Source organism: Anser brachyrhynchus (genome assembly GCF_964034855.1).
Source record: "Anser brachyrhynchus genome assembly, chromosome: 8".
NCBI classification, from domain to species: Eukaryota; Metazoa; Chordata; class Aves; order Anseriformes; family Anatidae; genus Anser; species Anser brachyrhynchus.
In genome coordinates, this window is record NC_137702.1 from 25,451,704 (window position 1) to 25,473,242 (window position 21,539).

Here is a 21,539-nt window from a genome sequence, read left to right on the forward strand (position 1 = left end):
ATCACAATGAATAATGCATCGTTTTGTGTTGTTTACAGGTATTAGTGATTGTTCCTCTGGATAGACACGCATGTTTAGTACACTTAGAAATAAAGTAAGGCATATTATACTTTGTTTAGATGGATTGTGCCATGTTCAGGGACCACAGAAAGGTCTTTCTTGTCAGAACTTCCACTAGATTTGGTTCTCCAGTTTTCCTTTCCTAATCCAAACCTGGACTGATCCACACTCAGGGAACTCATTTTGGCACCAGAGTTCAGAGATAAGTAGATCTGCCACTACCAGCTCTCATCCCAGGCTTCAGCAATAAGGGAAGTTCTTCATCTCTCCTTTTTCCAAACTATAACCTTAGTCTTCATCAGTTTTTACCCTTTTCTGAAACCAAGGGTAATGTTACTAATAGTAACCAAAGTTGAACCAGATGAAGCCTTCCTCATTTTTTAGCAGCCTGTGTACTACCCAGGATTACGAATCCTCTTCATGCTTCTGGTCTTTCTTCTTCCTGAGCTGCTTTTCCTGTCTTTTGCCATTAATTGTAGGTGGGCAACACACAGCCAGACCAAAATCAAACATAGAGACTGTGTTAAGATAAGCTCTTGTGTTAGTACATTTGATCATAGTTCTTTTGACTCAACCTTTTTCAGAGGGTAACATAAATACCAAGACCTGAATCACTTACCCATATTTGGATGATATGCTCCTGTAAGAAAACCAACCATTATCCAAGCCTTTTTCCTTCCATGATCAAGACAGAAATGCTGAATTGTCAGGATCCAGCAGTTAACTGTGAGTTAACTGGAGCATCTTAACTAGTCTTTTCTAAAGCTTAACCTGAAAGTAAGCATGAGTCACTGACCAGTTTTTACTATAGCTCCATTACTAATTTAGAGCAAGATGTTTGGTTTTTTTCCACCTTTATTTTGCTGAATTTTACCTCTATCCCCAGCCTTAACAATATTTGCAAGAAACACAAACACTGATCCTTGTCAACTGCACCCCTCTTTTAAATGCAATGGGCCATGAAAGACAAAGGTTTTCAAACCTTTCCTGCAAAATGCAAGTGAAACATGAGATTTAATGTTAGCCTTTCCCATCCTCAGATGATCTGCAATTTATTTGTGGGGGAAAAGGATAGTTGTGATATTAGTGAAACAGCAGAAGGTAATATGTTAGAAAAGAAAAAGAAAAAAGGCACAGCAGAGGAAGAAGAATAAGCAACATCAGTGGCTGAGGCAAGCTACTTTCTTTTGCTTCCTGCTGTCATTTATTTTTCTTGCTGCTGAGTCACCTTTCTGCCTTTTCAGGCTTGCCCACTGACCCTCATCTGAAATAGCACTTTATGTTCCTGTGAAGTGAGAGAAAATGCTAGTCTTTTCCAATCACTATGCACAGGCACTAAGTGATAATGCACTGTGTTGCCAATGAGGTGTTAGGCACTTGAGACCAAACCTACATTTATAAAGTCATGAAAATCCACTGTCATCTTTTTTTTTTCCTGATGTATAGCAAGGTTGAGATCTGAGAAAGTAAACATCAGCTCAGATGGCTAACCTGTGACTGTTTTTCCCAACTTTGGTTCAGTTAATTTAAAATTATCCTTGATCATGAGTGCTCTAACCCTTGAGAAATGCCTACAGAAATCAGAGGCTTACAGCCAGGACAAAGAGCATCTCTATTTTTCCTTTTAATTTTTAAAATCTGTGTTTAGTCACTGCAGTGAGTCCCTTTGGGAAAGGAACTGCAGTTGTTACATTCAAACTCCTTATTTCTAGATTCTGGGTACATGCACTGACTGCACACCTTGGGCACGGCTGGAGGGTAAAAGGTTCTGGTTAGGAACCAAGAAGAGACCTAGGCTCAGCTAAGGGGAAATGCATGACAGGAAAGATTCATATCTCCCTCAAACCTGTTTTCATGTTTTCCTATGAGAGTTCCAGGTGAAATCCAGAAGCCCCACTGTGAGACAGTGAGATAAGGTAAGTACATTCCCTTAGGTGTGTTTCATGTCAGGCAGGTGGAGAGAAGTTCATGGGCGTGAATTTTTGGAAAAGAGTTTCCTAATCTGTCTGACAGTGAGAGGGTTTCTAGTGGCCTTTACTAGAGGCAGAAGCTGGTTATAAATAAGGAGGTAAAGTGGTAAAATAAATAAGGGAAACGTGATTAAAAAAAAAAAAAAAAGTAGCTGATAGTAGGAGTGACAAAGTAAACAGAAAAAGAGAGAAGTGAAAATAGTAGATTGCAGGGGATCATCTGGAGCCCAGTCAGAAGGAGGTCTTCTGGTGAACGGGCAAATAGATTTTCTTTGTGAAATTTGTTGCAGTGACTGGTCCAGTTCTTACAAAATGAAAGGCATTTAATGAAGAGATTAATATCATAATTATATTTGAAAAAGCCTAGGAATTGCAATATAGTTCAGACCATAGGCGTATCTCCTGGAAGGCTTTTGCTGATTGTTTTTTTACTCAAATTCCAAATAATTTTTATGGTCATGTCAGTTTATTATTTAATGTAAATTTAGTGTAAGTTTATTTATTATTTATTATCTATCATTGAGACTTTCTGTTAAAGTACAAATAATAAGCATGACCAATAAGCATTATTTAAGTGATCGCAATGCAAAAGAATGCTGAATATAATGAGAGAAAGAAAGGAGTGGGAACAAGTAATCAGTGAATACAGGGCTGGGAAGTGAGGGGATCCATCTCAAAACACATCTGACGTGTTTGTCTATACTTGGCCGTGTTCTCGTGACTGCATTTATTGTCAGTGGAGAATGGGACAGTGATTTATCCTTTTTGTAAAACTGATATCTAAACTAACACAATATTTTCTTTCTTAACATTTCTTCCATTTTCTATTAATTAGCTTCAGTTCTCTACTTGCATTGAGAAGCAGATCTAGGCTTGTAGTTACAATAGTCACATGAAACAGAGGAAAATATATTCAGTATCTGTTCCAGTGAAAGGAAGCTAAAAATCATCCGGGAAAGATTTCCATTTTCTTCACACTTACTAATTCAACAGATATGTGGTTGCAATTTAGTGCCACTTAAATTGCATTTTATGGCTTTTATAACTATTTTTATTCTAGGAAGTGAGATTCTGATCTCAATGTCATCAGTGTAGGATCCATTGCAGTTAATGAGTTACTCAAGTCAGGAAACGGTCTATGAGCAGTCAGTATTGGCTGTTAAGAATTGGGCTTAATATCCAGCTACGGTATCTTTGCTATAGTGTCATTGTAATGAGATGTTGAGGAAAGCAGGGATTTTGCTTTTATTCTGATAAGGATGGTGCAGTTATACCTCAAAAAAATAAATAAATAAAATAAAAATCACCTTCTTCAGACAGATTCTGTATACCAGAATATTTATTGTTGCTGAAATACCACTGCTGTAAGGTTGATGTAGGTAGTATATGTATTCACAAGAGGAAAATGAAAGTTTGTTTTAGAAATAGTTAAATCTTCCAATGTGTGTGTCCGTACACTTGATATGTACTGAGGCAATAGATGTGTTGTACTTGCTATGTTGTGGAAGTGCACAGAAAGCAGCATATGTGTGCTAAAATGCAATATATTCCTCAGGAAAACATCTTAATACATTTCTGTCTACTTCATGCTTCACTAGTTCCTCCAGCTTTGCTTCTTACGTCCTTCTCATTCACTTTATTCTGTTACACTGCATGATGTCACTAAATATTTTAATTTCAAACTTTATTGTGCTCTTTCTCTTCCAACACATGAGACTGACAAGTCTTTTCTACTTGTCAGTATAAATATCATTCTGCACCTTTCCCCAAATATGTGTACTTTTTTTTTGCTATTTAAATGTAGAGGACGCACTAGTATGTTTGAATAGTTTACCATGTTTACCACTAAATGTACTAGTTCTTTTACTTGTTACACCTTATCTATCACACCATATCTATTAATTGATTAGGCAAGTTCATATTCAGAGGAAGCAGATTCTGTAAAGTGTTTCTTTACTTTTGATGGAGCATTGATTTATAACCACTTCCTTACATTAGACCAGGCTGGATGGGGCCTTGGCCAACCTTATTTAGTGGGTGGCATCCCTGCCTATGGCAGGGGGGTTGGAGTTAGATGATCTTTAAGGACCCTACCAACCCAAGCCATTCTGTGGTTCTGTGATTAGCAGGTGCGTACAGAAGAAGAAATAACTCATTATTTTCAATACAATAACAAGGTTTAAGAAGTGATGATTAAACTAGGTAGAAGTATTTCAATATTTACTAATATCTATAATCAGCCTTTTTTAATTGGTAAAATTCGATTTTATAGATCCTCTTTAGGTTATATGTGACATTTGGACACTGCAGATAAAGTATTGGTTTTGCGTTGTGTAATTAATCACATAAATCATACAGTGCTATGTCTGCTCTCTGCTTCAGAACTTCTAAAGCTGGAAAATAATACAACATTCAGCAAGTCTCCAGCAAGTTATTTTGAAGGAAAAAAAGATTAAAAAGGAAAAGAAATGCTTTATGTGTTGGATATGTCAGGAATTTGAACTCAAATATTTTATTTACATCACCAAGTTTAAATATTCTCTATATGATTCTATAAATTGCACTGGAAAGTTTGGCTGATTGGGTCAGCCCTTGTCAAATGTCTTTTGAAAGGTTTCTGCTGATTTTATTGACAGAGTGGTATCAGCATGTGTCTTAACCCACTGAAAAGCAAAGAAATTCTGCCTAAAAAGGCAGGTGCTTGAGATCTGTAGGGTCCTGTATTCTTCCTAGACTGTGGGACAACTGGCTCATGTTTTCAATTATTTCAGTAGCGCTGTGGAAGGAATCTAGGCAAACCCTATAATTTCATGTTTTTCTTCCTCCCTAGAGAAGCGCATCACGCTTTTGGTCTCATGCTGTTATTCTCATTGCCTTGTACCTGAAAATTGCAATATTGTTATAGCAGTTGTCAATGGAAGTGACTGCTGCTGGGGTGACACTCACCCCATCTTTCCCTTTGTCCTTACCTTTTGATTATAGTATTTTGGTTTACACTACACAGCCCAATAAATGTGTGCACAAAGTTAAACAACCACCAGTGTGCAGCAACTTCCTGATAAATGCATCCTCAAATCAGTGCTAATAACATTATAATCTGTTCTCTGTTTGAGGAATTATCCATTGGGAATTTGAGTGGATTCTGACGGAAATTATACAGTACTGTAGAAGTATTCTGGAGGGATCTTCTGCTGCTAGTGCTTCTCTTTGCTGTGTTCTGTCAGTCTGACTGTCCAAGTTAGGAGTCAATGGGTGTTCTGTTTGAAGCGAGAACGGAAAAAAAATTGTGTATAAGCTTTTGGTGTACTGATATTTGAAGCAGTGGTGTTACTGAAGAGATAAAGGAGGGCTTTATTGAAGGGTGAATAGTTTGTGGAAGAATACAGAACCATTGCTGGAGAAGAGGAACATGTGTAGAAGCATGTCCGTAGCTGGGTAATGAACACTCCCTGGATCTCTCTCCGAGCTGCTCTCTGGCAAGGAAAGCTGACCAGTCAAGACAGGAGACTGGGCTCCCATGCACCTCTGTGTATTTGCAGCTGATATACAGGGAGGCAGGACAAGTTCCTCGTCATTCTAACAGACACTCAGAAAGCTCTATAACAAGAAGAGGGCAGAATATCTTATTCCCATTGTGGGATATTTCTACTGACAAGATGAAGCAGGTGCCTGTGGGCTTGATCCAGCACCTTGGAAATTACTAGAAACATTTTAATTGCTCTCAGAACTGTCATGTGTCTAGGAAATCATGTCAAGGGGCACTAATGTAATGTTTATCTTTCTACATATCACTTCATGTTTCTACATACTGGTCTTTACTGGTCTTTCTACCTACGTTTTTACTGCCTAGTCTTTATTCTGTCTACACATTAGATTTAAAACATTTGAAACATTAATGAGTTAATAAGTATAATGAAAGTAACAATTTTATTACTAACTAAGGGCTAAGGAGCTAAGGCTACTCAGACTTAGGGTTTTGATGTAATTATTTGCAAACACTGAAACAGATTTTGAAGGTGTAATTAAATAGTTGAGGTGTTCTTGACTTGCTTTTTCATATTTTTCACATATTTTGAGATGGTGTGTATATAATTTATTTTCATAGCATGCTAGTGGCAATGCTCTTTTTACCTTTAATAATCAAGATTATTTAAATAAATCATGTCATTATGAAGTCCACTAGAGATAAAAAGTTACAACAGTAAAACATTTATGGTCTTACTAAGAAATAAATGAATTAATTCTCAGTTCTGCATTTTCTGTCAAGCCTCTTTGCTATGTGTGAAAGAAATTGGCATACCTGCCATCTGTCAGCACTCTTTCATCTGTGTCCCATTCTTGCTCATGCTGCTTCACCTGTGAGCTGAATACTCATAAACACAGTCCGGCAGTGTTACATGAATACATCCTGCTGCAACAGCAGGAGCTTTTTGAAATTTGCTTGACCAGTGCACAAAAAATGTAAATGATTTTGAGCATCTCCCACACTTTGTCAGGTTTCACTGAAATAATCCACTCGTCCTTCGATTTAGCTTGAAATTACTGAATTACGATAAAATAAAAAATATAAAAATCATCCTAGATAAACACAATATCATAGAAAGGCCTGAAAAATTAGATAAAAGTAATAAGAATGAACTGTTCTGGAGTATAAGCTATTTTATGGGCAGAGCCATTTTATCTAGGCAAGGATCGATTTGAAGTGTGAACAATATAGAAGTCTATTAAAAAAAAAAAAAGAAGAAGAAGAAGATTTAATGCACATTCTTCTGCATGACTTAGATCAGTTATCAAAATCTGAGGAATAAATTCATATACCTGTATAAAGATCTAAGAAATTAGTGGGAACTCTGACTCTTTTGAATGAAGAGAATAAATGGACTTGAGGGAAAAAAAATATTTACTTTAAATAAAAACCCTATTTTATATGTATATAGTACACCTGTCATAAGCTTTTTCTTTGTTTTAAGAGATTCTGAAGAACCTAACATTTTGTAAATGGGTATATTCTAGGAATAACAGGAAATAGGTCAGAAAGAGACCTTCAGTGATCATCAGTGGAATTCCCATGCTCTGAAGCAGGCTGTCTTTCCTGGCAGAAGTTCAGCTGATTTTTTCTTAAAGCTCTGCAGTGGTGGAAGCTTCAGAAGCTTCCTGTGTAAATCTAGTCTAATGCTTTATGTCGTCATTTCTCCCTGTTATTCTACTCTCTGATAAAAATGAATGAGGAAAACTTAAGAGAGGTCCTTGTTCTTGTGGGGCTTTGTTTCTTTATTAGATCTTTGCTGGTTTGCATAGCCCTATCTAAGTGCCCACAGATTTACCCATGAGTGAATGTTCAAATGTGTGAGGACTGTTGATTAGCGTGTTCTCATGGCGTCAAGCTAAACAAACCAAAACAAACTGATTCTTAAGAGATTGAAATCTGAAGTAGAACTGTTGATTTGTAACTCTTTAAAGATATCACCTTTTTCTCTTCAGTATTGTCCTATGGTAGATTAATAGCCATGGAAGCAAGCTACTTCATACTGACAGCAACTGGAAATTTCAGGATAATCTCTTTTAACTACTTTTTTTTTTTTTTTTTGGCTAAACTGACAACTCCTGTTTTTTAAGTGTAAAAGCAAACAAACATCTTTTTTTATTATTTTTTTTTACTGTAACGGTTCATTAGCAATATTTTTAGTTGATTTTCATTAAGTAAGGACACAGTCATTCATATACTCTTAAATCCACATATCTACAGGCTCAAAAGAGATTCAGAGGCAGTCAGTCCAGATCACAGTAGTCATGGGCTTGAATTCTTTTTCTCTCACCTCTCTTGCCACATCATTTGTTGCAGCTCACCCCAAAATCTGTGCTTCCATTCTTTGGGTATAACCTGAATGACCACAGCCTTGGGTTTATAAAATTGTTTTCAACTGCTTTCTTGCCTGTTTATTTTTCTATTTATTATTCTACTATTATTATTTATTATTCTATTATTATTTTTCAATTGTTTATTTTTCCATTATGTTATTACTCGTTATTATTGATATTTTATATGAATAGTATATCAATGATTTCAAATATGCATGACCTTATCTCTTTTTCTTTTCCAAACTTCTCTAATAGAGGCAACTAGAGTACTTCTTTGAGACATAAATTCCTCCTGACATCATTTCTTAGCTGTAAGCCCATACTGGCCTCCTGCACACTTAAACCTCTAAAAAACAAATTAAAGCATAACACTGACCACTGTCTCTGCAGTGAGGAAAGAGTAAACAGCTGGGGCAGAACTTTGAAACCTGTGACCTATTGTAAATTCCATTGCAATTGTTTTAGAACTTGTGATCTTTCTGTCCTTAGATGTTCAGAAAGAGATGCTTTTGATATATAGCACTGATAAGAGGCTTATTCCATTAAGCTGTAGTGATTCTAGCTTTCATGCATCATTTGACAGAGAAAATGAGAATTTGCAGAAGTAATAGCTAATGTAAAGTATATTAGGTTGCAATGCATTTAGACAGGTAGGAAATAAAGTTTATGTATTATAGATGGGCTTGCACATTTTATTATATGTGCACAAAAGAGAAATTTTTGTCTTGCTATCTCCTATTAAATTTTAAAAAAAAATGTTAGTACCACTGTTTCTGAAGTGGGCTGTATCCTCTGTATTTCTTAACAGAGGTTAGGATTTCAATTTCAAACAAATATTCTTACACAGATCATAAAGGTTAAACTGAAATTGGAAGGAGAAAAGGAAAGCTGTAAGCAGAAGTATGAGGAAAATAAAATGGTAGTTGACTCAAATTATAGTTTTACTAGTTCTATATCCTACCTAATATCATCACACATACAGACACCACCTTAATGCTTAAATAATGCTTGTGTGATATAACATTTTTTTTCTGGGCTATTTTAGGAGTTTATCAAACTTTTTCTCACCCTACATCCTAAAGTTCACATTGAAGAGGGATTTCTTCATTCTACACTTCTGTTTATGAGAGGATTGGAGAGGAAAGTATTGTGAGTATCAAGGAAGTGCATGCAATTTAATTAATGCCTTTGGTATCTGAGAAAAGAGTGGTAGAAAAGTGTAGAGAAGTAGTTAAATAATTTGTTGCACAGTGAATTGTGAAAGTGACTTCCAGTGACAAAATTTATTACAGTCTATTAAAATAACCAAGCTTTTTGGAGGCATCATGAGCAGCGAGGTGATAGATATTTCATTCCTGCAGCACTTTAATGCATCTGTAACTTGATGGCACTTGTATGCAATAATAGGAATTGTCTATCAGAAGAACCATTTACTATTATTTACAAAGGAGGAAATGAATAACTTAGGACGTCACCATTTTTGCAAGGAAATAAAATTACTACAGCAACTTCTATAATGAAGTATAAGCAGTATTTTAAATTGTGCTGTTCACATAGCTGTGCATAAGAGGTTGGTTTTCACATAGCAATATGATTAGCTCCCACAGTCCAGAAACAAGATGTGAAGAAATAGAGGGCCAAAACCTGCATTCCTTCATATCACAGCCTTCAAGGAAACTTGACTTAGCAGGATTTCATGAATAGGCCACAATTATTTTTTACTAGTGCTGACAGCACTAGTCAGCTGTGCTGACAACTAGTGCTGACACCTGGAAATTTTATCTACTTCAAAATGTATTTGCAACTGCGCTGATAAATGAACAAAATATTTTAAATTTCTTTGAAATTGAGTTTTTCTCCCAGAATCCCACAATAGAAGAAGAAAAGGAAGAAAAATGTCAGTGTGTGTGAATCATTTTGCTAGCTGAGATGCTCCCCTGCAATGTGGGGACGAACCCAGTTTCATTTTTGTAAAACTTGGTTTGGAAGGAAAAAACCTTCACTAAGAAACCAGGGAGATAGCACCAAACAGACAGATGAAGGGACTCTCCTACATGCACAGGCAAAGTAAATAATCCACCCGTAAAAAGGTATATTTCCTCCATCAATATTTTGTAGAGTCAAAAACCTCCAATCAATTCTAATTCTTGTCATACATAACACACAGAATACTTTGTTAATATTAGTTGCATACGGTTTTGTTTACATCTATCCTAATCATAAAGAATAAGCATGTTTATATTAAAGGGTTGTCTTAAGTTTTCCAAAGGTCTTGGCCCCTGTTTTAGAGTGACCTGCTTATCCTTCATCTTAGCATATACAGATATTGTTTCAAAGCTAGATTCTCTCTCTCTTTCCTTCTATCACAGTGTGTTGTATTTCAGATAGAAATGCAAAGTTTTCTGTTTGTGCTTCCTTTTTTTTTAAGATGACTTGATCATTTCAGGCTAGCAGAGTGATTTTTTTTTCTCTTGAAAACTTCTGACAACTGGTATGGTCTGTAGGCAGTATTAATGAATTTTGCTTTCCGTTGCTTTTGCTACTGAGTGTAGCTTCCTTTTACTACCACATGTATGCTACTTCTATCTTTATGAAAAAAATAACCACGATAGTTCAAAACTATGTTTTATTTATATATGATAGACTTACTTGCAGTAATATTCTGAAGTGTAAAACCTGATTCTAAATCCAAGTAAAAATGGTATGTGAGTTCAAGGTATGGCAGCAAATAGAACATTAGAAATCAGTGAAAAAAAAAAATGTGAATGCCTAAATGCTTCTTTCTATACCTGCCTTGAGGAGGTGATTCACATTGTTATATGCTGTAACAAAAATCATAAGGAGAAATTGAGAGAGTATAACTGAAGTATACAAAAAATCCAAAAAGTAATAGCTTATCACCCATTTGTTGTACTAACTTTAGATGGTTATAGATGTTATTTCTTTCCTAGTTCAGATATACACATCAAATATGTTATAATATTTTTTCATAAATCCAACTTGATTCCCGTGATATGAATTCCAGTCCAGTCAAGAGGATTTCACAATGCAGATAGCGTGCTAGAAACATGTTTCCATTTCAAATACCATTGCTTAAAAAAAAAGGATATCTTACCCTTCATTTCAAAATCCAGTCTCAGAGGTGATCAAAGATAGGGAAAATATCTCATTACTTTAGGTACGCTGTACTGTGTACATTGACTTGATAAACATGTAGTGTATCTACTATGGTGTCCTTAATGACTGGAAAACTACACTTTAATCTTTGTAGAAGTGCTTTAGAAAATTTAGTTTCCCAACTCAGCAACACTGTCCATAGGAAGTAAAGCTTAGTATACATCAAAAATAATTATTAAACAACTTTAATGCCATCAGCTCAGTCATCATACGCTACTGTTTAATACAGAAAACACAAATATTTTTGGCAGAATTTATGTATAAATTTTTTATGAACTGATTGGCTTTCTTCATAAATACTCTACCAAGCACAGAAAAAGAAAGCAAGTTTTAAAATATTTCATTCTACGAAAATGGGTATTTAAGACACTTACATGATACATTCATTATAAACCATTTCAGAACTCATCTTTCAACAAGGCTTGGGGGAGGGGGAATTGCTAGCATAAAAGTGACATTTGTTTAGATGTTAGACGGAAATGAAAATTGCAATCTTTTCCTCTACAGGAACATTGCAATATTTTTTAAATTTTATTTCAGCAGAGTGTTTTAGCACTGATCTTTGTTAGGGAATAATTGACTGTCGTGGCCAATAAGAATGCAAATTCAGATGGTGGAAACCAGACAGTTTTCCAATAGAGCACGAACTGGAATTACCAGTAAGTTTTACAATGACTGATAATGCATGCATATTATGACTACTTTGTAACATGAGGTGGATATTTGCCAGCGATAAAGGGAAAATATTCATACCCCATTACAAGTCCTCCTGTTCTTACTAGTGGTATTAGACTACCATCTAGAGGCCCAGCTAAGATTAAGCTACTATAAAGGAATACCTATTAGACCAACAGAAATGTTACTAACTTACACTGAACTATACTTACATATACTCCCCCAGTGCAACTGGCAGGACATTTCAGCAAAGCTTTTCCACACAAGTGAAAATGTCTGTTATTCTGTGCAACCTTAACATTAGCACACATCAGTGTGTGATCCCTGTCTATACTTGGCAGTTATGCTTATCATTCAATCCATTATGATCGTCTGGGTTTCCGTGCCTGGTTGGACTTCTGAAGTTTTTAGCCTAAGTAAGAATTTAAGAGAACTTAATGCAAAATCTTGTTTCCCCTTGTAATATGAAGTTAAAATTAAAAAAAAAAAAAAAAAAAAAAAAGAAGTCAGCCATTATACAGTTTCTTAAAGGGACTTAGAGGTTAATTTGTTTTTAAGAATCATTGCAAAAGTTTGCTGTTTGTAATTACCTCTTAAGTACAAAAGTTTTGTCTTTTTGGGGCCCATATTAGCTGAAAGTTGCCAAAGCCTGGCAGCACAGCTACCTGAATTGCCTTTGACAACATGCTGAATATCTTCTAAAGGAATTCCTCTTGACTGTCAGGGTCAAGATTAAATCCCTGGGGATCAAGCAAAAAGTTGAAGGGTTTGACAGGAAGGGCATAGAGAGATATTCCCACTCACAAAAGTAAACATACTTTTTTTGTTGTTTCTCCTCTTCTTCTTTCTTTTTTTTTTTTAATTTAACCCTGCTTTTCCTTATGTTCATCTGTTTGCATCTTCTGTTTATTTTAGAACTGAAAGGTGAATGTAGTGTTTTTGAAACAATTATGTCAAAAGAAAATCCCCTTGTATCTGATTTTGCAGGTATCTTTGCCCAAGTTAGATAGTAAGCATTAAGTAGGTAATTGTGCTGATGTTTCTTTGGAACTGTCTAAAAATGAGGCTTTCCTCTGAGTGTAATTCACAGTCTAACTTCTTAGGCAGGGTATAATACAGGCCAGCTTTTCTTAACAACCCCTAAATGAAGGTGATCTTTCTCCTACATTCAAGGGGACTTAACTGTAAAGGTTTAAAAAAGAACTGCAATGTGTGGCTCTAGACTGTAAAACGCTCCCTGGAGCAGGTAGCTTCTGTCTTGCAATCAAGGGAACCTCAGTGTTCCAGTGATCAACATCACTTTGGTCTCTTTGAAATACAGTGTGGCTTTATGTAGTGGAAGTATTTTGCTAAACGCAATAGCATTTGGACAGCATAGAAGGAGGTTAGGGTGAAGTTCAGGCATACACAGCTGAAACTGCAAGTCTCCGCTGAACTTCTGTCTCTCCCCCAGTGCACCTGAAAATCTGCTGGTGTCTGTGTTTTCACTGGGGAGGTTTCTTATGGGCTCTATATAGTGCCTGTGGATGAGCTCACAATGGTCATTGTCTGGGAAATTTCTGTCCATCTCACCTCTAAATTCACTTCTAAATCAGACTATTTAAATGAGGTTACATTTTGCTTTGTCTTTTGAAGGTCTGATGAGCATGCAAAGCTCAAGTCTAATGTATAAGAGTTGAATTATAAAAATGTGGCAGTAACCATAGAAAATGGAGGTAGCATTGTATCTGGTATAGGAGAGAGCTGATTCAGTGCCTTTCCCAGCTGGAAGGGGTTCCAGGTTACCTTTCGTGTGTTTTGACTCCATGAGGCGAACCCATGTAGGAAAGAGCATGAGACCCACACAGTTCCATTGGGGAAGAAATGTTCCTGATCCTGTGGTGAAAAAGTCCTTTGAGTTACAGCCAGTGACTGCGTAACAGAAATGCACGAGACTCTCCATATGCATGTCCCCCTGTGGCTACAGCCCAAGGAGCTCCTGTTCTAATGAATATTTAAGCTTTAACAATGTCTGAATCAAATGATAAACGTTCATAACTAGCCAAGAGAAAAGGGAACACTTTAATGTCCTGTAGATTTTACAGGAATCCAGATAAGGTATGAGGAGACACTAATGCTGAAAAATAGTTGTTTATGAACTGCCCGCATATTAACACCCATAATTAAATTTGTTAATTTTTGTCGTACTTGCTCTTAGTAACTCAGTACTGTCAAAACTTTTAATTATTAAAATATAAATTAACTAAAACGCCTCTAATATAAAGTGCTCTTCCATTTTATTCTAATTGCAATAAAACCCCAGCCACGTACTGGGTTTTTGTTCAATCAGTTAAGTGGAAATGAAAAAATCCTTCTCATTTTCTTTTCCTTTCCTATTTTCTTTAATGGGAAGGAAGTTACTTGCAGAATGCAATATGGTCTTTTCATTGGACATATATTGAAATTTTTACTTCATGAAACAAATGTGTATATTGAGGAATTTGTAGTTAGAAAATGAAGCTTTATAAGCAACGTGAATCTTAGGTTTTCTGTGAGTGTATAGAGTATAAAATAGCTGTCTAATACATAAAGGGGGCATCTTTGCATGGAGGATCAGTGGAGCAAATATGTTCTACAAATGTCTTCCAGTAGGTTACTGTTAGAATCAACCACTGTAAAATGTTATCTCTGATGATTCCAGATTTTCAGTTGAATTCCTCATAATCACATTCCCCTATCATCTTGCCTTCTTGTTGTACACCAGTAAAATCAGTAGATTCTTGAGGTGGTTGTGTGTAGTGCACTGATTTCTTTGCAGTGCCTCAGTTTTGCTGATGTTAAAATTGTATCTTTAAATTTGTAAATAAAACTGAATAGAAAGCCATTTATGAAACGCAGTTTCTAAAGAAAATTCTAGTGCCAGTTCCACGTAGGCAAATATGTTTGTGTTTTGTTTTTTTTTTTTTAGTATTCAAACTATTGGGAGTTGTGTTTGGTACCTTCTGTTTGGACAATCATTAGATTTAGCCACCTGATGAAAATCTAACCATGGGAAAATGGTTTTAGGTCAAGCTAAGAAATGAGACAAAACCTAGTATGCCCTGCCATCAGCTTGATCCTAAGATTGTCTGTTTGCTAGCTGCCTGAACCTAGAAAAATATGAAAATGAAATGTTGCTTAGTTTGAGGCAGTGTCATTTTCACCATGATCACAAGATGGCATCATTACAAAACCCTTTATGTCAAGTAAACTAGAAAAAATAGGTTTTTGAAAATAATTTTGCTGTTGCTTAGACATTTAAGAGTGTTTATAGTTTTAATATAAGCAGCTCTCTTTCCTTTAAATTATTTCTTGAAATTACGTACTTATGTACTTATGTAGATCTTTAAAGTGTAAAGTATCTTCTGTGATGTAGCATACAATAATAAATAGTTATTTTGCCTGAAAAATAGTTATTTGCCTGAAATAGTTATTTTGCCTATTGCTGCTGGTTCGCAGCTCTTTTTGTAGTCACATTGACTGACATAATGATTATACAGGTTTCTTAAAACAAACTCAGAAAAGGGCCTAACTGACTATACTGGAAACCACAACACTTCTCTAGTCTGCGTAAAAGCATTGCAAGCTTATTGAAGATATTTTTTGCTTTGTCAGAAATAAGGGGAAAAGATGTTGGCATGCCGTTTTTGTTTGTTTGTTTGTTTTGTTTTGTTTTGGATAAACAGCCAAGTATATAATGACAGCATAATTCTCGTTGTTGCTGAGTGGGGCAAAATCGCTGAATTAAGAAATACTGTGCAGATGAAACTACCATGAGTGGGATTATAAAAATGTCTAGAAAACCATGCACAGAGATTACCTAATGGTGATTTCTTACAAAAATGGAATTATATGTTGACTAGGGCTTCACAATGAACTTGGAATAACGTACTAAAATAATGAGGTTGTGATTTAATATGGTAAAGGGGAAGTTACCTGAGATTATGAGAAATAAAGATAGCATATTGGCTACGCTGCACAGCTGTGCAAAAAGGGTGCACAGGAGGTTATAAACTATACCTGTTATTGCAATAACAGAGATGTGGATCCAAAATCTAACAGTTAACAAAAAAGACAGATTTTTCTCAAGTATTTGAACTGGGAAAAAGCATGGAGGATAAATGAAGTGATCTTTCTATTCTATTTCCCTAGTGCTAGTTTTAACCTGAAGTAATGAGTCTGTTTTGTCCTTTTAGGGAGATGTCAATCCATTCAAGAGATCTGATGAGGAGGAAGCAGAATGGTCAGAAGTCCAGAAAATACATCAGAACTGGGGATATAAGTGAAGTCTGAGAAGGGAGAAGGTAAAAGTTATCAAATGCACTTCACAGAGAAAGCCATTATCTGTTTTCAATGATTTAAGGAGTAATGAATTTTAAGTGTAGCATGGGTTATATCAGTTTGTATTAGGGAAACAAGCAGAGGAATGAGGCATTAAATAGATGCTATGAAAGGTTGTGGGGTCTAAATTGCTGGAGTAGTTAAATAGAGATTAGACAAGCAGGTAATTCTCAGAAATGGCTTGGTTAAATTTAATCCTGTTTGGGGGCAACTTGTGGTCTCGAAGTCATGCTGAGGTCTCTCTTTGCTCAGTTTTCTGTATGTGTGTATCTCTACACATATAATTCAACTCGCTCTCAGATTCCAAATGGGCCTTAAAACTTGACATTGCAACTTCCTGAGGCAGGAAAGTGGAGAGGGAGGTGCCGACCTCTGCTCCCTGGGAACTGATAGAACACGAGGGAATGGCACAAAGCAGCACTAGAGGAGGTTCAGACGGGACATTAGGAAAACTGTCTGTATCATGAGGGTGGTCAGACACTGGAACAGGCTTCCTAGCTGGGTGGTTGATGCCCCAGGCCTGTCAGTGCTCAAGAGGCATTTGGATAATGCCTTCTATGACGTGCTTTAACTTCTGGCTAGCCTGGAAGTGCTCAGGCAGTTGGACTGGACGATCTTTCAAGATCTTAGGTCTAGTTGCTTGATGTAACATAATAAGAAAACAAGTTTTAATAGGTGTAGCAAGTTTAAGCTAGTAATTGTTCTTCAATTAGACAGTTTTGCTGGACTAAAGAAAAACTCATAGCTCAGCACATGAAGTGTGTTCCCTTTTTATCCCATGTCAAATTTTTACATGTAATACTTGAACTTCACTTGCATAAAAGCAGTGAACTGCCCTGTTTATGTGATTAAGTATTCATCATCCATACTTCCATATGTACTGTAAAAAAAATTAAGATAACAGCTAACTAGAGACAATCAAAATTTAAGATAGCTGCTACTGTCAAATACTCCTTTAAAACTATGTTTAAATCCATAGAGCACTTGTATAAGGAAAAAGAGAATCTGTAGTTCTTCTTTTCTCTGTCACATATTTCTGTTTTTTAAAAAAAGCTTCACAAATGTTCCAGTAAAAGTAAATAAATATTGTTTCTATGCAAAAGCAGTGATGAGATTAACTCAGTCTAGGTATAATTTAAATCATAAAAGTACATACCTGAAAATTTTACAGAATATTTGAAAAAAATACTTCACATGGCTTTTGAATCCATTCCATATGTTCATTAAGTACTATTCAGTGTTATTAATGTACTTTTCCAGTCTTTTTTCTAAAGTACTTAATGCACTTCACAGTTTATTAATCCATTTGTTATTCAAATCACTGTAATCACTGCAAGAGACTGCAGTTTAAAGATAATAGCAAGTCATTGATGTAAAACGTAAACTTATTCCAAATCTTGAAATAACTGAATGCAAATCTTTCCAACAATATATTATGAAGAAATAGAAAATAGTTGGAATGTGTTGAGATCTAAGATATAGTACATTTTTCCTTCCCGCTTCTTTCTCTCCACAAATTAAACTCAAGCCTCAGCAGTTGGCATCTGGATGACTTTGTATGTGGAAAGGATGGTAGAACTGCATGGGTTCTCTGGGAGGTTAAATATTGTTGCTAAAGGGGAAGAGAACTTGCTTTCATGCATCAAGAAAGCCTTCTTCCCCCTGTAACTCAAGACTAATCGGTTGAGCTTGCTTCTGGACTGCAATATCCCTGCATCCACTGAGAGCAAATTTCACTGAGATCCCCAGAGTAATCCTCCAAATATTGTGGTACCTAACTTTGAGATGAAATACAGCTTTCAAAAAAAAAAAAAAAAAAAAAAAAGAGAGGTGAAATGGCTATAGATTCATCTCACTAACTCCATAGTCATCCCTGGAATTTCTTCACCACCAGAAGGCTGGGATCAGGACTTTTCACAATTAAGTCTTCCCAGAAGACTTCTTTCTCTGCTGAGGAAGAGGAGATGGTGGAGCACTGAATAGAGGCACTCTCCACAGAGGCTGCATGTGTGGGTACATTTCCTGCTCTTCTCTCACTTTCCAGAACTTCCTTTTTAGGTGTTCAGTCAATTCAGCCAAAAGTTAGTTTGACTAAATTGAAACAAAGTAGTCAAAAACAAAGTAGTCAAAAGATACTGTGATATATTTACCAACGGCAATTTTAAATGCAATTAGCTATCTCGTGCTTTCTGCCAACCTTTAATTTACATCTGAAAACATAAGTACCATTTTTTCTAAAGTTCACTTTGAAATTTGTCATTTGCATGATCACCTTGAAAGTACTGGCCTTCAAAACTCATTACTTCAAGACGTTGTGAAAATATCAAAGGACTGATAGAATATGTGGGGGTTGCTTCTTTGTTTTTGTCTTATTTTGAAATTCTTTCAAAAACCTGAGATGAGGTAGGGTGGACAAGAAGCTGGTGAGGTAGATCTTCACTCATGACTTCTCACATTCGTCTTTTTTTTTTTTTTTTGAAGGCAAATGTCAACATTAGAAGAAACCACAATAAAAAGTACCATATTCATCTTTTCTTTTTCTTCCTCCTTTTCTACTTTTCTCTACTCATATTCATCTTACTTTTTATCATTTTAATAAGGCCTAGTTCTGGCTTCTTTCAACATATCTGAAATTAGGTTAAATTCTGAATGCAGTTAAGTGTGTGTATACGTGTGCATGAATAAATGGTGTGTCACTGTGGCAACTTTAATATAGGTAGTGCTATTAACTCAAGTTTGCCACGCAGTACATTTTAGAAAAATAATCCTCATGAATTCTAATTCTTTTGGTTTAATAGTATGGGTAATTCTTGTGGGTAAGAAATTTCTTTAAAATATGTTTCATTTCTTCTTTTCTGAGAAGAATAGAAAACAAGGTGTGTATCTTGAGAGCTTCTTGGCATTTTAAAAGTCATAAGATAAATTGTAATTATTTTTTCATTATTGTTTGCTGTTCTGTAATGTGAATGCTGCTATTTTAATAATTTTATCAAACTTGAAACAATAAATATTCTAGCTGCCTATTAGAAATGTTTTCTTAGAAGCTACTGTTCTTTCTACAGCGGATCCAGAATTTTATTTAATTGTGCTGTTAAAACCTACTGAAGTCAAAAGAGACGTTGACAAGACATTTTATCTTAAGAAAATCACAATGCAGAAGTACACTCAGAACATTGGAAATTATCTTTTGCTCTTTGTCTGCATTGACATTTTATTTAGCCTAGACAGTCATTTTCAACTCTGTATTGAACTTTTAGATGGCCAAAGGTACCTGCTCTGTGATTTATCACAATCCACAGCTCCAAGGCTATGAACACATAATCAATGATAATCTTTCATTAGATTTGAATTCATTCAATTACACATTAACATTTTGAAAAGTTTACATGAATTTAAGCTTTCTCCTATTTTTATAACCTACAAGGCAGGTAGCAATTGGAACAGCAACTACTATCTTTACTATAAATGTACGTATTTTTTGCATGTTTTAATAAATGTATGCATTTGAAATAAATATGTACTCTACAATCTATCGTATCTCCTAGGTGTTCACTATCCTGCTACTAGTATTGAAAGCAACCATACTGAAAGACTGGCAGGTTATTTTGCATTTATATACATATTAAAAATGATTATAATATTCTATTGAATTCACTTCCTTATTTTACATATATAGTCCAATATTTAAATAAAAAAAATAAAATATCTGAATAATAAGGTCTGCTATACATAAGAAAACTATTAATGCTGTATTTATTGTATTTAGATTTATTTCCTTCAGTAATCATCATACTGCATTTCTCTTGCTCAGGAAAAAAAGCCTGAAAATGAAATAATGAAGTTTTAAAGAGAATTTTTTTACTTCTATGAAAATGTTTTATAATTTATTCTAAAATGACATTATGAGATACGTTTAATACAAAAAGGAATTTTGAAGAAACAGAAGCCTGCAGATTGCTTCCATCTTCCTCTCATTGAGCGATACAATTACAAACTAACTTCCCTTCTGATAAAATATCTGTCCAATTAAAAGAACAACTTTTTGTGCACACTTTTACAGCTGCCAGCATGACTTACTATAGAAGATCTTTCTCCTATCCTTGGCAGTGCACCAAGAGAAATGTTTTCCTGATTGCTTACAAGTCTTTTTCAGCAATAACTCTGATTTTTCTAATTTCTGAATTCTGATCACTTTACTGTTCTAGCTGAAATCAAAGGTCAATACATAAACAAATAAATAAAACAATTCTTATTGCAAGAAAATGGAGAACTACCAGCTGAAAATTAGACTGTTGGAAATTAAAAAATATATATATTTCCATTTCAACACAGTCATTTACATTTATTATTAATGAAAAAGATAAGATAAAATGCCTTTCTTGATATTGCTAATAGCAACTACTGCTTGTGAAACTCAGCACAGAAGGTCCATCAGGAAAACTTGGTGACATGAATCTGTAGTTCCAGGAGTTACGGTTGTTTGGTTGTTTATGCTGAGAGTTGACAGTCAGGGTCCAAATAAGGCCCTACTGAGAGAAAGCAAGCAATATCTTGATATTATTCAATAGGACAAGCTGAACTCTTACCACAACTTAAAACTTTGAGGAGTACTAATTGGGTTGCATCTTTGCGGGGGCAAAAGCTTTGTTATGAGGACAGATAGTTACGTTTTTTTAACACAATATATCTAATAGAAAAGCTCCTCAGGCCTCTTTCACCTTCTCCACAAAATTCTTTCACAGGCTGTTTTATAATTGGGCAGAAGCCTATTAAGAATAAGGAAAATAAATGATACATATCAGAAGAATACTTGGGTGATGAATACCTTCTATTTTGATCAGAAAATGTCTGTCTTTTTTCTGGAGACCTAGCTTTGAAAATTGTCAGTGGTTTTGTAATGATGAAGTATATACATTTAGAAGATGTCTACTTAGGCTCCATCTCAATGCACAGGGAATACATATACTATGTCCACCTAGTGTTTCATTGTTTGATATACGCAAAGTCCCATTTTCTCCTTGTCTGTACAATAACATAATTATAGATCTTATTACATTCAGACATATAAGCAGAAATTCTGTTGGGAAACACTGCAAAAGAGGAAACATATCTGTCAGGTAACAGGGAAAGACCCATAGTGGGCAATCTTTTCTTTCTTTGTCAGTGGACAAAGCAGCAGACGTGTTTATTCATTTTTGAAATGCAAACAGTGAAGCATATTTTCTCTGTCAAAACAGCTGGCTAAATACCACTTGGTATGTTAATTTGGTTTGGATGAGACTGATTAAGTCTGTTGTTTTAAATTATAGAAAAAGATCATATGCACTTGTTACACTGAAGAAAGAACAGTAAAGATGCAATGAAACAGATTTTCATTAACAGGTAATAATAAATTAATACATTAATATTATATTACTCAGAAGTAATTAGTCTAAATAT

The 21,539-nt window shown here is 35.2% G+C and overlaps 2 protein-coding genes across 3 annotated transcripts in view; one reads left to right on the forward strand and one right to left on the reverse strand.

Moving 5' to 3' along the window:
• Nucleotides 1-21,539, forward strand: part of LOC308198916 (uncharacterized protein) — an 802,411-nt gene that overhangs the window by 636,259 nt on the left and 144,613 nt on the right. Inside the window, exons 12-14 of the mRNA XM_080602160.1 lie at nt 15,956-16,063; nt 17,629-19,699; nt 21,410-21,482. The gene's annotated coding sequence lies outside the window, so the exon portion shown is untranslated. The remainder of the gene's footprint in view (nt 1-15,955; nt 16,064-17,628; nt 19,700-21,409; nt 21,483-21,539) is intronic.
• Nucleotides 19,693-21,539, reverse strand: part of KCNT2 (potassium sodium-activated channel subfamily T member 2) — a 148,458-nt gene continuing 146,611 nt past the window's right edge. The window contains exon 30 of one of the 2 annotated variants that reach the window (XR_013954268.1): nt 19,693-20,626. The gene's annotated coding sequence lies outside the window, so the exon portion shown is untranslated. Of the gene's footprint in view, nt 20,630-21,539 lie in introns of both variants that reach the window. The other variant, XR_013954269.1, reaches the window with a different exon arrangement.